Raw genomic sequence first — 20,372 nt, 5'->3', positions numbered from 1 at the left:
CTCCCACCTCCCCTATCACAATTAATGCTCTGATCCACCCTCCCCTATCAGAATAAATGCTTCTTTCTTGATCGCGTCGAACGTCCCACGACGTCCTCTTCTCTCTGCTCCACCGGCGAACTGTCCCTAAAATCGTCACTGCCGCGAGCGCTGATTGGCTCGCCGTGGCGCCAATAATTCAAACAGCTGGAGGTGAGCCAGGATTGGCTCTTTGCCCTCTGCTGCCGGGACCTGCGGAAAAGAAAGAGAAGTACTCACCGCTGGAACGCAGGACCGGTGAGGAGATTTTCTTCTCTTCTGTCTTCACCCTCTTCACAGGCACTTCAAGGGGACACATCTTCGCCCTCACTTCAAGAGGACACATCTTTAACCTCTTCCTGGGCACAGCAGGGGAAGGGTACACCTCTACATTAACAACAGATGAATGCAGCTACTCACAGTTGATTGTAGTACAGCAGTATTCAGCAGTAACAACAGTTGCAGCAATCAGGCAATAGAGATTATATGCGGTACACACTTGTATGTATATGCTGGCAGGTGCTCTCGTACAAATGCCGGTAGGTTCCAATATATGCTGCACATCCATGCAGGAACTTATATTGTGCACAGACTCTCCTAATATGTAGTGGGGTATAGTAGGGCGCTCTAGTTATATACTGGGCGCTTTTGAGGAACTAATACTATTGTGGGCACTCAGCTAACTCTGCTGCGACTTGTCTCTTCAGTGTCTGTAATGGAAGTGCGTCGCAAAAAGCCGAACTTCCGGTTGCAGACATCCGCGCATGCACAGTAGCGCAAAATGGGCATTGGGAGTCCTGCCCCACTTCCTCCTAGACCACCGGGGATTACAGCGTAACTATGGAAACCCGAAATATAGGAGACGGAGCAAAGCTCTCCTAATACCAACAATGAAGGGGATAAATCAGCATGGAGGGTGCACTGTGAAACAGGGGAGACAAATGAAGGGGAACAAAAGCAGCATGGAGGGCAGAGTGTCAAGATCGGGAAGAAAACATTAAACTTTATTTTAGTTTTTTCTCAATAATAAACCTTACAAAATTGCATATGGGACTTTTTCTTTTTCTTGCAACCCACACAATCTTAGACTTTGACTATTTGACCCAATTGGAGTTTTAGTTTGACATGCCTGCTCCAGCTGGTCTGATTACATATCAGCCCAGAGCCGGATTAAGGGGGTGCACGTGCCCCGGGCCCCCCTCTCTCACGGTTCACATCACACTGTACCATCCACAAATGCCTTAAACATGCAAATGCCCAATGTTACATTTTCACTCTATGCAGATGAGCAACTTAATTAAAACACAATCACTTGAATAAATTATGTGTAATCACACACAGCAGGTAACAGGATAAAGCACAAATACTTGACAAAGAAATGTCCTTAAACATTCACATAAAAGCAAAACATGTGCACAGTGCCGTAACTAGACATTTTAGTGCCCTGAGCGAAACAGAATTTGGTGCCCCCCAACTCCCCCCCCCCATGTATCTTTATGGGAGTAGATGCCGCTTCTCAGCGGTTAAGCATCGCCGGTGTCTTCTGTCTGCTGGTGTCTTATGCTCTTTTGCTGCTTAAACGGATCCTGGAATATTGGGGGCCTGTTTGGAAAAGAGATTGTTATTACTTACCTCCTGGAAAGTTGAGCAGTGAGTGAAGAATCTAGGTCTCCCTCACCACAACCAGACAGACTTTAAATCAGTAGATTTTTCTGTTTAAAAACAAACCTCCTTCCACCCAATCAGCTCCAGAATCTAATTAATAGAATTTACAGTAAATGTCTATTTTTCCCCCATATAGCCTCAACATCAAATTAATAGCACCCACGTTTAATAAATAAGCCTCCCCCAACCAGTTCTGACATTAAATTAATAACATTCCCATTTAATAAACAGACATACCCCACGCATCAGCCCATACATTCAATTAGTAGCATTCCCATCTAATTAATAGACCTACTTCACCCCTCACCAGTTCCCACCATTAAATTAATGGGGATGCTATTGATTTAAGCCAAATTATTCCTCACCATACTCAACATTAAATTAAAAGCCTACATATGTAACAAACAGACTCTCACCATCCCTGACATAAAAATATTAACATTTCTATTTAACACAAATCCTATTTCCCCCAACAGCCCCACAAATTATGGCTTCAAATTGAATAGTAATTATTATTATATAATTAATATTTTCTCTTCTCACCAGACCCCCCCCCCATTCACTCCAGACACCCTCCTCTCCAGACTCCTCACTCCTTCTCTGCAGACCACCTCCTCCCTACTTCTCGCCAGACCCCTCACTCCTTTTCTCCAGACTCCTCACTCCTTCTCTCCAGACCCCCTCCACCAGATCCCTCACTCCTTCTCTCCAGACCCCCCCCACCCAGACCCCTTACTCCTTCTCTCCAGACCACCCCCCACCAGACCCCTCACTCCTCTCCAGACCCCCCACCAGACCACTCACTCCTTCTTACCAGATCCCCCCCCACCCAGACCCCTCACTCTTTCTTACCAGACCCCTCACTCCTTTCCAGACACCCTCCTCACCAGACCCCCCCACCATTCACTCCACACACCTTCCTCTCCAGCCCTCGCTCCTTTCCTCTCCAGCCCCTGCTCCTGTCCTCTCCAGCCCTCGCTCCTGTCCTCTCCAGCCCCTGCTCCTGTCCTCTCCAGCCCCTGCTCCTGTCCTCTCCAGCCCTCGCTCCTGTCCTCTCCAGCCCTCGCTCCTGTCCTCTCCAGCCCTCGCTCCTGTCCTCTCCAGGCCCTACTCCTGTCTTCTCCAGCCCCTGCTCCTGTCCTCTCCAGCCCTCGCTCCTGTCCTCTCCAGCCCCTACTCCTGTCCTCTCCAGCCCCTGCTCCTGTCCACTCCAGCCCCTGCTCCTGTCCTCTCCAGCCCCTGCTCCTGTCCAGCCCTCGCTCCTGTCCTCTCCAGCCCCTGCTCCTGTCCTCTCCAGGCCCTACTCCTGTCTTCTCCAGCCCCTGCTCCTGTCTTCTCCAGCCCTCGCTCCTGTCCTCTCCAGCCCCTACTCCTGTCCTCTCCAGCCCCTGTCCTCTCCAGCCCCTGCTCCTGTCCAGCCCTCGCTCCTGTCCAGCCCTCGCTCCTGTCCAGCCCTCGCTCCTGTCCTCTCCAACCCCTGCTCCTGTCCTCTCCAGGCCCTACTCCTGTCTTCTCCAGCCCCTGCTCCTGTCCTCTCCAGCCCTCGCTCCTTTCCTCTCCAGCCCCTACTCCTGTCCTCTCCAGCCCCTGTCCTCTCCAGCCCCTGCTCCTGTCCACTCCAGCCCCTGCTCCTGTCCTCTCCAGCCCCTGCTCCTGTCCAGCGCTCGCTCCTGTCCTCCCCAGCCCCGGCTCCTTTCCTCTCCAGCCCCTGCTCCTGTCCAGCGCTCGCTCCTGTCCTCTCCAGCCCCTGCTCTTGTCCAGCCCTCGCTCCTGTCCTCTCCAGCCCCTGCTCCTGTCCTCTCCAGCCCCTGCTCCTGTCCAGCGCTCGCTCCTGTCCTCTCCAGCCCCTGCTCTTGTCCAGTGCTCGCTCCTGTCCTCTTCTTTTACTCACCGCAGCGTGTCTTCTTCTCTCCTCTTCTAACTTCTATGCCGGCTCCTCGTCGCCTGTGTTTTGACAGCGTCCTGACGTCATTATTTGTACGTCAGGACGCTGCGGGAAGTTGGCACACTCACACGGGCTGTCTTCAATGGGCAAAGTAGCACCGCAGGACTATTTTGCCATTTCACTGCTGACATGTAAAGGACGGGCGGTCGCACCGCCCTCGTTTGTGCTCTGCATGTGCACATGCAACGCAAAAAGCAGGTCATCAGCGGATGAACAGACAGACAATAATAAGCATGTCATCATCATCATCCTCTATTTGCCCTTTGACAGGCTTATATACATTTGTGTTCTGTCTGTGTCTGTTCACAATTGCGTGAACACCCCCCTACTGTACTTGGCTTACGTTAGACCTGGCTTTCCAGCAACCATCCTGCCTACCCAAATGCATGCAGATGTAAGTGCCGGAATCAAGCAAATCTGCATGCAGACACTATTCTGGGAATGCACAGAGCAGTTTCATGCAAAATACGTTGCACAAACTAGATTAGTACTCACTCTGCATCAGCCCAAAAATGCCAATGGCCTGCTTGACCATGTTAAGTTTTGCAGGTAATGTATATGTTCTTAATGGTTGGCAGCACATTATTCAATCAAATGCATGGATACATGGGGTTGAAACAGTCACACAATCACCAAAACACAAGTAACAAAACTATAGAAGGATTGAAGATGTGGAGGACAAGGGATATTGTTGTAGCTTTGAGATGTAACTAGGGTACAATTCCTCTGTAGTGGAGAACGATTTTGTTGTTGTTCACATGGTGGTCTGTTGGTGGGGCGGGGGGGGGTTAGCACCAATCTGAGGGGCAGTCCGTCTCCCTCAATGGGATGTGTGATTGGAAAATTGATCTATTATGTGATATGGTAAGTCTAAAAGTATAACGGCACCTCGATCTAATCCCTGTGGACCAGAATAGTGAATGATTACATCATTAGGCTGCTATTTTGGTCAGGGCTGGAGTCTCACATTTGTGTGAGCCTGGTCTATTCTGAGTTCCTCTATAGCTAAATCAGGAGTGTACAGTCAGGAAATATAAGAAAAAGTCTTGAACTGATTCATTAAATACCCCCCCCCCCCCCCCCCAAAAAAAAAATGATTGTGATTTAAACAGTTATCCAGAAACTCACAGTTGTCTTCTATCTGTGTGCAGTTGTGGAGTTTGTGTACATCCTATATGTGTCCACAGTGCTATCTGCTTTCAACTCTAGGGATTCCACTCTGGAGCCTATTCTGGCTATCTCTTGAGTTAGCTGAGCGATAGAAGACAGAATTCTTTCCGTTATCCGTCTTTCAGTTCAGTCAGGTGAGATGACTGTAATGACTTTCTTCACTGTAGACCTATCTTCTTAAATAGGTAAGAGGAAGCCCACCCCAGCTGCTGCTCTCTACTAGCTAAGACTGTTGACTTTGGGATTCTATCTATTAAAATAACTATTTTTCCCGTCTTTGTTCAAGTTCATTAAGATTAGCTGGTCACATTCCCTGAATAGCAGAACTATGCTCTGGGCTTAATTGAAATCTCTAAGTCATCTTTAATCAACTGTAAGTCCAGTGAATCTAGAGAACATCCATTGCTTTCGAGCATCAAAAAATGTCCCAATCTGTACAGAATTTTAATATAAGACTTCAACAAATTGGCCTATTAATTCTATTGACCCTAAAACAAAAAAAACCGTTGCATTTGAAAAACATTTGGACAAGAACCCAGTTGGAGCCTAGTATTATTATTTTTTTTAATGCAACCATAGTGTGTATGATGTAAGAAGTATACTGCGTTTGGGGACCAATTTTCACCTTTAGGTAGTGATAGGGGATAAACACTATTACAACACAAATGTTATTGGATACACACATTAGATACGATAATGTCCCTTGAGATAAACACTAATTCTTGCTGTCATGTTTGTTGCCTGGACAGGGAATTCATTCATACTGTATGTGTAATTTAAGGGATATAAATATTTGCTCTCATTGTGGGGACAAAAATATTTTATTGCCATCTTATTACTATAAACTTATTCTACAGTGACGTCAGTTGTGATTAATACAAATGAATTGAACGTTGGTGATTACTTTTGTATTGCACTGTGGGTCTGATGGGGAGTTGGTTGCACAGTAGTAGGGGCACTGCTAGTGTTGAACACTTGATAAATAATAAATAAATAATAATTCATAGTAATTTTGTCCTGTGCCATCTCCGTCTGTATGATTTACCAACTGAGTCCCATTTTTATGTTGAATTTCTTGTTTTTCAACTTCAAGCCTCATGTCATAGCGTCCAAACATTTATGTGGATTAATCTCTGTTGTACAGCAAGTTGTTTAATGTTTAAACACTGATTTTGTTGGAGGTACCAATAAATGTAAGCATAATTTTATTGATAATTGACATGTTTATTCCTGTGAGTGGTTGTGTAGGTAGGGCCCCAGTGCACTGCTTTGTCCAAGGGCCTATAATGCTGTTAGGACGGTCCTGTCTGAACCCTGGCATTATTATGATGATACTTAGGTGGTTCCTTTGGTTGCCCACTACTGTGTGAAGGGAAAATCAAAATGAGACAACTTCTTTATGTAATTTCTTTGTCCCGGACAGAACATGGAAGCAGGTACTGAATTGCCCACATGTTATTTTATCTTCACTGTTGAAGAACAATAACAATTGGTAAGGGGGGTCTCTGGTGACTATTTTAATTAACATGTGTCCTGTGCCTCCAATATTGGCATTGACCCTTTGTTGTTCACTTCCATATTCAGTTCAGGAAAAAGGAAAGCACTTAGGGGTATATTTACTAAACTGCGGGTTTGAAAAAGTGGAGATGTTGTCTATAGCAACCAATCAGATTCCAGCTGTCATTTTGTAGAGTGCACTAAATAAATGAAAGCTAGAATCTGATTGGTTGCTATAGCCAACATCTCCACTTTTTCAGACCCGCAGTTTAGTAAATCTAGCCCTTAGACTTGACTGTTACTTCTAACATGCAAATATTGATCCTATTTGTACAAATTAGACCTGCTCAATAATTTCTCTTTGTCTTCTCATAAGTATAGATAATTTGTTTCTGAAAATGGAAAACAGTTAACAAAATTATTATTGCTTTCAACCTCATTCAGGAAAAGAAAAAAAATCAACCATTAAGGTATAACAGTTTTCAATGAATGGGTCTCACCTTCGCAGGGCGCATTAAAGTACCATGTCCAAAAATGTAGAGGTTGCAAATTTCTTACAAGTGTCTAATATACCAGGAGCTCCTATTCCGCCAGATATATAACCTGATGTTATAAGACGCGGTTGACATTTATTTATTTATTTTCTGCCTCAGCTTTGCCAGGTATATGAACTGTACGATAAGATCCAGGGACAATTAGTATTTCTGCCTCATTATCGTGGTAATCGTATCAGCGGGATAATGAGGTATTAATGGAGATTTAATGTGCATCTCAAAGCAGAATCCCTTGGAGAAAACACACGAGGAAATTGCTGTAAATTCAGTTAATGATGGAAAGGTCCCGAAACGAGATATTTCCACTGGATGAAAAATGCACAATGTAAATGAGATAGAATCAAGGTCACAGGCTCAGCAGGGACCATGCAGAGAGAGGGGGGTTGAGGGAAGGGAATATGTCTGATGAACAAGAAGAGAAGACATCGCAAACACTCCCTGATTTGGAAGTTGCCTGTATTTTGTTGCAATGTCAGACATGCCTATCATGGGGCCAACCCTAGCTTGTTTATCAGTGCAAACCAAACTGGTACTTTTTTCACCAAAACAATCATTTGCATTTGTTAATGTTCCAGAGGGCGTTAAGACTTGATATCAGACTGAACTAATCAATACAGAATATATTTATTTGATTTTGATAAAGTACAGCACATCCAGCAGAGAGAACAGAATGGAGAGTCTTGTTTAAAAATAAATCACAAGCACAATACAACTTCAATAAAAATATACAAATTTTAAATATCCATTTAATACAGTAATAGGTAGCCTGACTTTTGGGGCCGCATGGTGGCCCTCAAACCTCAACAACCTACTGGGATGGCCAAGTGATAAAGAGCTGTATGGTACAGTTTCAGCCATCATGGACCCAAGCAGATCCAGTGAGCGGCACATCCAGGCAAAGTAGAAGTTCTTTTCTTTACCTAACTTTTTGAACTAAAATTTTAGGTCTTCTTCGAAGGGGACCTCAAGTGTCTGGAATCTCATCTGCAAATATTGCTGGTGTGACAGCAGCCTTCACATTGGTCTACTCTAACAGAACAGTGTGATGTGTACAATTTATCCGTACATGATGTATACATAATATAGATTGGAGTTTCTGAACTGTCTTTCAACTTGTACTTTGTGTATTGTTAAATGTTTACCAAGTAGCCCCTAAAATCTGTTCATTTATATTATGTACCCCTGATGTGTAAAGGTATTTAAATAACCCCATAATCTGAGCAAATGCAAACCAAGCCACTCCACTATGCATTCATATATATGTTTTTTAAAGACTGTCTGATTGGTTTTGTATATGTTTTAGTCCCCATATATCCACATATACAGAGAACAGAAATTCGGTAAAGGTAAGAGTGGCCACCCTACCCCCCAGTGGAAATGCTAGAATCATGGTTGTCCCTTTAATAGATTGAATAAAACAAACACTCAGGGCCCCATATTTTTGGGTGTCCTGTGGACAGCGCCAACACCTTATTAGGCACCCATCCGGGGTGTTGCATAGTGACACCAGCGCATGCTCCCTGCCTTCTGTACATGTATGTGTCTCTCTCGGTCTTTGCATGGAGTGATGGTGTGTACTGTGTGCTGGAATGTCAATACCAGCAGTCTTAGACATCACTGACCTGCCTCCAACACTCAGCAGGTCACTGGTTGCTGACCTTACCAGTTAGAATCCTTAACAGAACCCAGCTGGGCTCAGGCTAGAGATGACATCACACCTCTCTCAGGTGTTACCACTAACCTCCAGTACTGATGACACATGCAGGGAGTCACCAATCAACCAGACACTATAAGAACCTGCTCAGTGCACTCCTCAGTACCTGAGTATCAATTGTGTGCACTCCTGGACTAAACTAGGAATTATAGCAGCTATTTGTGTTTCTTCAACTCCTGTGTCCAGTCTCCTTAACCACAGCACAACCATACCCACATACCTCATAAGTACTCTGCTGTTATCACTGAGGGAACCAAGTACACTGGGCGTAGTCTATATCATCTTACACAGATCTCTTGCGCCAACCCCCCCTGCTAGTTGTTGTTATCTCTGTGTGTGTGTACTCCGCTACACTTGCTGTCTATCTCTGTTCTGCGATATATTACGTTGTATCCATTAGTTTCCTGCCTTAACAGTGCCAACACATCCGTGTACCTCATTACATGCTAGGTGCTGTTCAACCAGTGCCAAAACCTCTGTGCACCTTATTGTGTGCAACATGCTGCTCAAAAAGTGCCAACACATCTGTGTACCTTATTGCGCACTATGCACTGTCCAACTAGTGCCAACACCTTTGGGTACCTTAGTACATGCTACAAGCTGCCCAGGCAGTGCCTGAAGGCTCTGTGTGCTCTGTTGCACATTACCAAACCCCACACTGTACCCTCAGCATTTTGCCTACAGTGTGAAATACCTCAGTGTATTCCAGTGGGACAACCTCTCTTTGTATGACATCCGTACATCTTCTGGTGTGTTCCCTCCATTGATAAAACAAAGTTCTCACATGGCAGCAGTTTGATGATGTCACAGAGCAGCGCCTCACAGTAATGCTGGACACTCCTACATGAGTGGCTCTACAAGGATATAGGAGGAAACGGGAGGTACTGGCAGACACATTAAGAAGTTGATATGACTGGGGCACAATCATAAAGACAAATGGGGGAAATGAGGGAAGGGAGAGACACAGATATATGGGGAGAACACGTGGAGATAACAGTATTACAGAGACACATAGGGGAAACTTGAGATTTCATTGACCCAATGGGGAATAGGGGGACAGAGACAAAGACACTTAGGAAGATGAGAGAAGAGCAGATAAAGGAGACAAAGCAGTGATGGTACAGACACATGGAGAAACCAGGGAGCAACGATCGGGGTGCGGAAGCTATGGGACCCAGAGGTGATAGGGACCTGACAATGCAGGTTTGTCCCCACCTCTGAGACCTCTAGTTCCCGCTGACACTCCCATTGATGTCCCCACTCTGTTCTTTTTAGAGTCCTATTCTAAAGGCGCAGCACAAGGACCACTCATGCTCAGAAGAGCCACCGGCTCTGCTCTTTTGGGAGCAGAGAGCTGGGCTGGAGAGGCTAGAAAGATATTGCTGGGCCCCTACCCAAATTTTGCTATGGGGCCAAGCGATGCACTGCTTCGCCCCTGTGGGTAGACAAGGCAACAGTGACACAGATTATGATTGTGAGTTTTCCATTATAATTATACATAAGAAATGCATTAGGATATAGCTATATTATAGTTAGATGCCATTAATATTTAACCTGCAGCAGCTATCCTTGACGTTCGTTGTAACCAGAATTACTTAACCTGACATTTTATAGATAAAGGGGGCCGCACACTGGCTGGTTCACCCTGAGCCATGCACCTGTCTAGGGACATCTCTGCCTACACTAGTCCCTCGAAAGGGAAAATGATATCTATACCCCAAACTCCCTTCATTCTTGCCAACAAGAATTTCTGACATCGATCTGCTATTTATACAACGTTAACACTGCCCCATAGACTCAGGATATTGCTGGGGCGAGCTCCGACAACTGGGGTTGTGGCTCACTGTGAACGGGGTCCCTGCATCTACCTGGGTCTGATGACCCGGGACTAAGACCTGGGACATTTGCAGAGTTATTCCCGGGTTAATCCCAGATAGCCGCCAGTGTGAACAGTGCGACCCTGGTTTTTCAACCCGGTCTCACAGAAAAAAGCTGATTGGGGGATTAGCCAATCAAAGCTCCTCTTGTAATAACTCACACTTATTGACAGGGCAGACCTGGGTTCAGTATGAATGGGGGTCGACCCAGGAATTTCCCCCGGGTTCAAGGTACAGTGTGGACTGGGTCTGATGAGCTCTGTGACACGGCAATATCACGGGTTCAAAAACCCAAGATATTGCCGGTACGGCGGTGTGAACGTGGTATTAGTGGGACCTAGAACAATGATTATCTCTGTGCCCTCAGTCGATGTGTTAGCACCATCAATGTCGTTTTAGTGCAAACCTGAATCAGCGATCTCAAATAGGGACAACTTTATAGCTTTAATAAATCAATTTGTTACTGTGCAGAGTAACACAAATTCCACCTGTAACACAGTAGCTCTCCTGGCTTGCGATACCAATTAATGAACCAAGATTCCTGCTTGTGACTTACCTGCATTAATCAACTATTTATTTAATGGACTCAATCTGGGAATTTGTTCCATGGCTCATTGGCTTCATCTCAAGGTTTTAACACTTTTTTAGTATTCTTCCCAGAAACACAAGCTGTAGACCTGAGGACCTATGACTCCTTCGTAGTTGCAAGTGACCTTTCAAACCCAGAGGCTCTTGTCTATGTGCTTAATACAGCTGTATTCCTGTAGGACATCAGTTATTTAAAGGAACATCATTTATTGCATAGCAATCTGTTCACCTAAGGTTCAGTATGATAATATAGCTTTTATATAGTTAAAATAGCATATACAGGCTTATGCCACTAATACTAAACCTATTACAGTTATGACATTGATTGACTGAAAAACTGATCCAAAACAGAGCAGTGAAAGAACATGATTCTTAAACGTTTCTTATCTTTTTTAGTAAGTCTTCATAGAGCTCTACTTGCTGGGTAATTCTAAGGTAGTCTTTCAGATGTTTTGTTTAAACTGTTGTGTGGGATATTTTTCAGCAGAGTTGCTGAGTAGTTTGTTTAATTTTTAAAACAAAATTTCCATAATATATGGCTAATTCATCAAAGATGTTGAATTTTCATCTTAACCTGTTGGAAGTAATGATTTTTTTTTTTTAAATTGTTGAAATAGCAATGGATAAGCAATGACAACTCACGTTAGAGAGTAATACACTATGGGCTAGATTTACTAAACTGTGGGTTTGAAAAAGTGGAGATGTTGCCTATAGCAACCAATCAGATTCTAGCTGTCATTTGTTTAGTACATTCTACAAAATGACAGCTTCAATCTGATTGGTTGCTATAGGCAGCATCTCCACTTTTTCAAACCCGCAGTTTAGTAAATCTAGTCCTATGTCTGCTCTTGGATTTTATACTAATTCTAACTTTTAAACATTATAGAAATATTCTTAGTGTCATCATGAAGCAGCTATCATTAAGAAGACCGTTCTTACAAAAGGTGTCCATTTTCTAAGAAATTTGTATAAGTGAAAAATAAGCAAGCAAAGATTCTTCTTAACATGCTTATAAATATTACAGAAGTGGAAGTTGCTCAATCAATTTATAGGTTCATAGCAGGTGCTTGAAAGGAACAAACACAGAGAAAAATCCCCCAGCACACTGCTATAACTAGCAAAGCAGCTGCTATTTCTACTTCTACATAAAAATGCAAAAATCTCAGTTGCACACATTTGCAAATGTATGGAAAGCCACCCGCCACTTCACGGCGCTTCTGTTAGTAGGTTGATCTCCTAACTCTAAACAGTGAGAGTCCCTATTTTTGGCCCATAACTATATGTGTTTTTAAATTAAGAGCTAACTTACCAAGAGGTACCCCAAAAAGCCTCCAAATGACAATACAGTAACAGCACTCCCCATAAGCTACTGATACGAACATGCCTCTCAAACAAACAATACACCAGTAATCCTGGTAATATAACAATTTCAAGGATTAAATCACAATGGTTTTTTTAGCCCTAGTGATAAAAGTTTATTAATGTTAGTGTAAATCTACGATAGTATTCCACCATTCCCATGATTTCACCACTGGGGGCACTGTTCCATTGAAGTCTTTCAAACTATCCATAGGGCAGCTTTTCTTAACAAAAGTAAATGGAGATATTTAGATAAATAAAACTCTGTGTAAAATTAATAAATAAATGTGTTCCATTTATATAACAATAATACATTATATTTTCCTTCTTTTAAACACAATTTGAACAACAGACACTATTAGAGTATAATCTTACCAGGAAGATACGCCAGATTTCGTCTCATTAGTAATATGACAGACTTGGCTGTTTTCATTATTGGTAGTTAAGTTTAATGGGCCTGCTCAGTGGGACCCATTCTCCACTAGTGTCAGGGCAGCCACTGGCAGAGATGATGACGATGATGGTATTTCCACAGATGGGGCTGTGGAGAGCGCCCAGGACCTTCCCAAACCTACAGCTCTTTCATTTTTGTTTGTTTTATCTTTAATTCACTTCCACCGCACAGCCGTCAGCTGAGAGGGGACCTGCAGCGCTATCATAATCACCTGTCAGACTTTCATCTGCTCACTTTAAAGAAAGGTAAATGGGTTACCAGCATCGAAGAAACGTATTCAGAGATGTGTTGCTTGCTGCGATAATAAGAATGGAGACGCAGTATACTCAACACAGTGAGTTATAACACTTGATAGCAGTTATATCACATAAAAGGCTTGCTGTTTGTGTTTGAAGTTAGCCATTTAAAGAAACATTAAACTGAAGCATTATCATACTTCCAAACATGATCATTTTCTCACAAAATTAGAGGTATACAGATTACAAGATTTGGTTCGTCATTTGGTTAATCCTAAGGGTTTGTTTATTTCTTTAATATTTATGCAAGTCACAGAGTTGTTGATAAACAGAAAATATTTTTTCATTTAGATTACTCCTGCTTAATTTTAATACATACTTGCCAACTCTCCCGGAAAGTCCGGGAGACTCCCGAAATTCGGGTCAGTCTCCCGGGCGAGCTGGCATTTCTCCCGAATCCTGGATATCACAGAGAATCGCGTCATTTGACGCGATTCTCTGTGAATTACACCATTTTGGAGGGCGGGGGGGCCATTTGCGTCATTTTGACACCGCCTTCCCCGTGATGTAAATTACAGTTTCGCGGGGGCCCCCTCCCGCCCTCCAGCCACGCCCCGTCTCCCGGAAACTTGTTTCCGGGTGTTGGCAAGTATGTTTTAATAGGCAAATTATGGTTTGGATTTGGATCAGTATTTGGCAGAATCTTTATAAAAGGATTTGGTATTTGCTTAGATGCTAAAATATGGATGGGGTGCACAATAAAAATGCCCAGCTTTTAAAAATGCCCAACATATCATCATCATTTATTTATATAGTGCTACTAATTCTGCAGCGCTGTACAGAGAACTCACTCACATCAGTTCCTGCCCCATTGGAGCTTACAGTCTAAATTCCCTAACACACACACACACACACACACACACACTGACTAGGGTCAATTTGTTAGCAGCCAATTAACCTACTAGAATGTTTTTGGATTGTGGGAGAAAACCGGAGCACCCGGAAGAAACCTACACAAACACGGGGAGAACATACAAATTCCACACGGATAAGGCCATAGTTGGGAATCAAACTCATGACCCCAGTGCTGTGAGGTAGAAGTGCTAACCACTGAGCCACCGTGCTGAACAGTATACAAATGGAGCATGATTTATTTAGCCAAATGGCACGATCGAGCATCTCTGAGGTGCGCAGAACAAGCCACAGCGCACCTAATAGTAAAACTGTTGAAATGCAGCAGAGGTCATCTGGGTGATTATGGCACCAAGTGATAGATGCTCCAATAGTTGGCTAAACAAAACATGTTCAACCTTAAAAGTACCAGGTCTGTGAAAGATTACACTTGCAGACTAATGAGAGAAATTTTGCCCTACATTCTGTTCATTTTTCACTGACTTTCTAAAGAAATAAACAGACTGAGAAACAAATTTAAAATTAAAAAAATATTTTAAGACATTATGGGGCATATTCAATTGACGGCGGGATCGCCGAAAATCCCGCACTCAAAAAATATTACCGTTAACACGGTAATATCTCGCTGGATTTCAGCTCGTAGCTCCCTGAGCTGCGAGCTGAAATCCAGCGAGTAAATTACCGTATTAATGGTTTTCCCGCGCAGGATTACCGTAATAACAGTAATACGTTTTGAGCGCGGGATTTTCGGCTATCCCGCCGTCAATTGAATATGCCCCTATGTAATAGCTATTAATACTAGAGATGGTCACTGACCCCCGTGTTTTGGTTTTGGATTCGGTTTTGGATCTGGATTACCGTCGTGTTTTGGTTTTGGTTTTGGTTTTGCAAAACCGCCATTGCGTGTTTTGGTTTTGGTTTTGGTTTTGTTTGGTTTTGTTTTGCTATTTTTTGGGAAAATCCATGTTTTTGGGCCTAAATTAACCCAATTTAGTGCTCCAACTGTTTTAGAGACAAGTAATCTAATTGTTGAGGTAATAAATCATCCAAAAAAACAGTTTAATTCTTCATTGGTAGGCCTATTCTACTAGGGATGAGCGCGCTCGGATTTCTGAAATCCGAGCCCACCCGAACGTTGCGGATCCGAGTCGGATCCGAGACAGATCCGGGTATTGGCGCCAAATTCAAAAGTGAAACTGAGGCTCTGACTCATAATCCCGTTGTCGGATCTCGCGATACTCGGATCCTATAAATTCCCCGCTAGTCGCCGCCATCTTCACTCGGGCATTGATCAGGGTAGAGGGAGGGTGTGTTAGGTGGTCCTCTGTGCTGTTTAGTTCTGTGCTGTTTAGTGCTGTGCTGTTTAGTGCTGTGCTGTTTAGTGCTGTGCTGTGCTGTGCTGTGCTGTGTTCTGCAGTATCAGTCCAGTGGTGCTGTGTGCTGTGCTCTGTCCTTCTGAGGTCAGTGGTGCTGCTGGGTCCTGTGCTGTGTCCTGTTCAGTCCAGTGGTGCTGTGTCCTGTGCTCTGTGCTTCTAAGGGCATAGTTATTTCCCCAATATTCCCCTGTGTTTAAAAAAATAAAAAAAAGTTTTTTTTATAAAATACCAAAAACTACTTTAATATTTTTTAATTACCACAAAATTTTCACAACCAATCCTGCAGTATAAGCCCATTGGTACTGCAATATTACCAAGTTCACACATTCAGCAGTAAAAGTCCAGTGGTACTGCAATATTACAAAGTTTACACATTCTGCAGTATCAGTCCAGTGGTGCTGTGTCCTGTGCTCTGTCCTGCTGAGTTCCGTAGTGCTGCTGGGTCCTGTGCCGTGTCCTGTTCAGTCCAGTGGTGCTGTGTCCTGTGCTCTGTGCTTCTAAGGGCATAGTTATTTCCCCATTATTCCCAAGTTTGTAAAAAATAAAAAAAAAGTAAAAAAAAATAAAAAAATTAAAAAAAAAAAAAAATATATAATAATTATAACCAAATTTGCAAAACCAATCCAGCATTATAAGTCCATTGGTACTGCAATATTACCAAGTTCACACATTCAGCAGTAAAAGTCCAGTGGTACTGCAATATTACAAAGTTTACACATTCTGCAGTATCAGTCCAGTGGTGCTGTGTCCTGTGCTCTGTCCTGCTGAGTTCCGTAGTGCTGCTGGGTCCTGTGCCGTGTCCTGTTCAGTCCAGTGGTGCTGTGTCCTGTGCTCTGTGCTTCTAAGGGCATAGTTATTTCCCCATTATTCCCAAGTTTGTAAAAAATAAAAAAAAAGTAAAAAAAAATAAAAAATTTAAAAAAAAAAAAATATATATAATAATTATAACCAAATTTGCAAAACCAATCCAGCATTATAAGTCCATTGGTACTGCAATATTACCAAGTTCACACATTCAGCAGTAAAAGTCCAGTGGTACTGCAATATTACAAAGTTTACACATTCTGCAGTATCAGTCCAGTGGTGCTGTGTCCTGTGCTCTGTCCTGCTGAGTTCCGTAGTGCTGCTGGGTCCTGTGCCGTGTCCTGTTCAGTCCAGTGGTGCTGTGTCCTGTGCTCTGTGCTTCTAAGGGCATAGTTATTTCCCCATTATTCCCAAGTTTGTAAAAAATAAAAAAAAAGTAAAAAAAAATAAAAAATTTAAAAAAAAAAAAATATATATAATAATTATAACCAAATTTGCAAAACCAATCCAGCATTATAAGTCCATTGGTACTGCAATATTACCAAGTTCACACATTCTGCAGTATCTTGTGCTACATATAATGGAGACCAAAAATTTGGAGGATAAAGTAGGGAAAGATCAAGACCCACTTCCTCCTAATGCTGAAGCTGCTGCCACTAGTCATGACATAGACGATGAAATGCCATCAACGTCGTCTTCCAAGCCCGATGCCCAATCTCGTAGTACCGGGCATGTAAAATCCAAAAAGCCCAAGTTAAGAAAAAGTAGCAAAAAGAGAAACTTAAAATCATCTGAGGAGAAACGTAAAGTTGCCAATATGCCATTTACGACACGGAGTGGCAAGGAACGGCTTAGGCCCTGGCCCGTGTTCATGACTAGTGGTTCAGCTTCACCCACGGATCTTAGCCCTCCTCCTCCTCCCCCCCCTACAAAAAATTGAAGAGAGTTATGCTGTCAGCAACAAAACAGCAAACAACTCTGCCTTCTAAAGAGAAATTATCACAAATCCCCAAGGCGAGTCCAAGGGTGTTGGTGGTTGTCAAGCCTGACCTTCCCATCACTGTACGGGAAGAGGTGGCTCGGGAGGAGGCTATTGATGATGTAGCTGGCGCTGTGGAGGAACTTGATGATGAGGATGGTGATGTGGTTATTGTAAATGAGGCACCAGGGGGGGAAACAGCTGATGTCCATGGGATGAAAAAGCCCATCGTCATGCCTGGTCAGAAGACCAAAAAATGCACCTCTTCGGTCTGGAGTTATTTTTATCCAAATCCAGACAACCAATGTATGGCAATATGTAGCTTATGTAAAGCTCAAATAAGCAGGGGTAAGGATCTTGCCCACCTAGGAACATCCTCCCTTATACGTCACCTGAATAACCTTCATAGTTCAGTGGTTAGTTCAGGAACTGGGGCTAGGACCCTCATCGGTACAGGGACACCTAAATCCCGTGGTCCAGTTGGATACACACCAGCAACACCCTCCTCGTCAACTTCCTCCACAATCTCCATCAGATTCAGTCCTGCAGCCCAAGTCAGCAGCCAGACTGAGTCCTCCTCAATACGGGATTTATCCGAGGAATCCTGCAGCGGTACGCCTACTACTGCCACTGCTGCTGTTGCTGCTGTTAGTCGGTCATCTTCCCAGAGGGGAAGTCGTAAGACCGCTAAGTCTTTCACCAAACAATTGACCGTCCAACAGTCGTTTGCCATGACCACCAAATACGATAGTAGTCACCCTATTGCAAAGCGTATAACTGCGGCTGTAACTGCAATGTTGGTGTTAGACGTGCGCCCGGTGTCCGCCATCAGTGGAGTGGGATTTAGAGGGTTGATGGAGGTATTGTGTCCCCGGTACCAAATTGGGTACCGGGGCCACCCCACTATGCAGTCCAGATACTTGTTTGGTGGAATTCCGACACGTGGAGGGTTTTTAAATTATATTGTGGCCTCGGTACCAAATTGTGTACCGGGGCCACCACACTACGCAGTCAAGATACTTGTTTGGTGGAATTCAGACCAGTTGAGGGTTTTATTATTATATTGTGTGGACCACTCTATCTATACCACACTACAACTCTATACCACTCTATTTCCTACTTTAATTCTATTTAATTCTATTTCCTACTTTAATTCTATTACTAATTAATTACCATAAAGAGGAACAAAAAAAACCAATTTTACCAAAAGTATAATATGACTTAGACTTACAAACACTACACTTTAAAGATCGTGCCTTTAAATGAAAAAGTCAGTCTTCATTGCACGACTATGTGCAACAGGGACATTTTTTTGGGTTTACAAAGTCAAACAATAACACTACGACCCTGTCTGTCTGGGGTCTGTCAATGACGAATTGTCTGGAGCATGTTTGGAGGAGGTATTGTGGCCCCGGTATCAAATTGGGTACCGGGGCCACCCCACTATGCAGTCCAGATACTTGTTTGGTGCAATTCCGACACGTGGAGGGTTTTTAAATTATATTGTGGCCTCGGTACCAAATTGTGTACCGGGGCCACCACACTACGCAGTCAAGATAGATAGATGCGTATTGCGTATCATAGATAAAGTACATTCAGTGGTGTGGGGCAAATTGAAAAATATTCCAAATGCACTGACATTATCAAAAACAAGAGGTTGTCACACGCTAAAACTCCAACATGTATATGATGGAGAGGATGGAGGAGCAGCCGTATGTGTAGTGTAATGCAGATCTGTTGAAGGTTTTTTATATATTTTATTGTGGTGCCCAGTGCCCACTCCTCTACGCAGTCCAGATACATTTATTGGTGCGAATCATAAAAGTTCAGGGTTTTTAATATATATTGTGGTGACCCACTCCTCTACGCAGTCCAGGTACATTTATTGGTGCGAATCATAAAAGTTCAGGGTTTTTAATATATATTGTGGTGACCCACTCCTCTACGCAGTCCAGGTACATTTATTGGTGCGAATCATAAAAGTTCAGGGTTTTTAATATATATTGTGGTGACCCACTCCTCTACGCAGTCCAGGTACATTTATTGGTGCGAATCATAAAAGTTCAGGGTTTTTAATAGATATTGTGGTGACCCACTCCTCTACGCAGTCCAGGTACATTTATTGGTGCGAATCATAAAAGTTCAGGGTTTTTAATATATATTGTGGTGACCCACTCCTCTACGCAGTCCAGGTACATTTATTGGTGCGAATCATAAAAGTTCAGGGTTTTTAATAGATATTGTGGTGACCCACTCCTCTACGCAGTCCAGGTACAATTATTGGTGCGAATCATAAAAGTTCAGGGTTTTTAAGATATTGTGGTGACCCACTCCTCTACGCAGTCCAGGTACAATTATTGGTGCGAATCATAAAAGTTCAGGGTTTTTAATATATATTGTGGTGACCCACTCCTCTACGCAGTCCAGAAAGATACCTTGTTGCAACGTTTTGGACTAATAACTATATTGTGAGGTGTTCAGAATACACTGTAAATTAGTGGAAATGCTTGTTATTGAATGTTATTGAGGTTAATAATAGCCTAGGAGTGAAAATAAGCCCAAAAACTTGATTTTTAAACTTTTTATGTTTTTTTCAAAAAAAATCCGAATCCAATACCTTAAATCCGAACCGAGACCTTTCGTCAAGTGTTTTGCGAGACAAATCCGAACCTCAAAAATAACGAAAATCCGGATCCAAAACACAAAACACGAGACCTCAAAAGTCGCCGGTGCACATCCCTATATTCTACACACAAAACAGATTGTCTTCCTCTCCATCTATGCATATTGGCAATGCAGCCATCGTCTTTGAATGTATATTACACCCTACACTTATAGTTAAATATGTAAAGAAATGGAAAAAGCCAGTTTGGTTTCTGTCTCTCAAGGCCCCCTCCACTTGTATAAAATACCAAAAAATTCAGCCATTATAGACTGTACAATATTAATTGACATGGAGAAAGACAGTTTGGTTTCTGTCTCTCTAGGCCCCCCTCCACTTGTATAAAATACTAAAAAATTCAGCCATTATAGACTGTACAATATTAATTGACATGGAGAAAGACAGTTTGGGGTCACTCTGTCTCTCTAGGCCCCCCTCCACTTGTATAAAATACCAAAAAATTCAGCCATTATAGACTGTACAATATTAATTGACATGGAAAAAGCCAGTTTGGTTTCTGTCTCTCTAGGCCCCCCTCCACTTGTATAAAATACCCAAAAAT

This window comes from Mixophyes fleayi, chromosome 9 (genome assembly GCF_038048845.1).
Source record: "Mixophyes fleayi isolate aMixFle1 chromosome 9, aMixFle1.hap1, whole genome shotgun sequence".
In the NCBI taxonomy this organism is placed as follows: domain Eukaryota; kingdom Metazoa; phylum Chordata; class Amphibia; order Anura; family Limnodynastidae; genus Mixophyes; species Mixophyes fleayi.
This window is presented reverse-complemented; position numbering follows the sequence as displayed.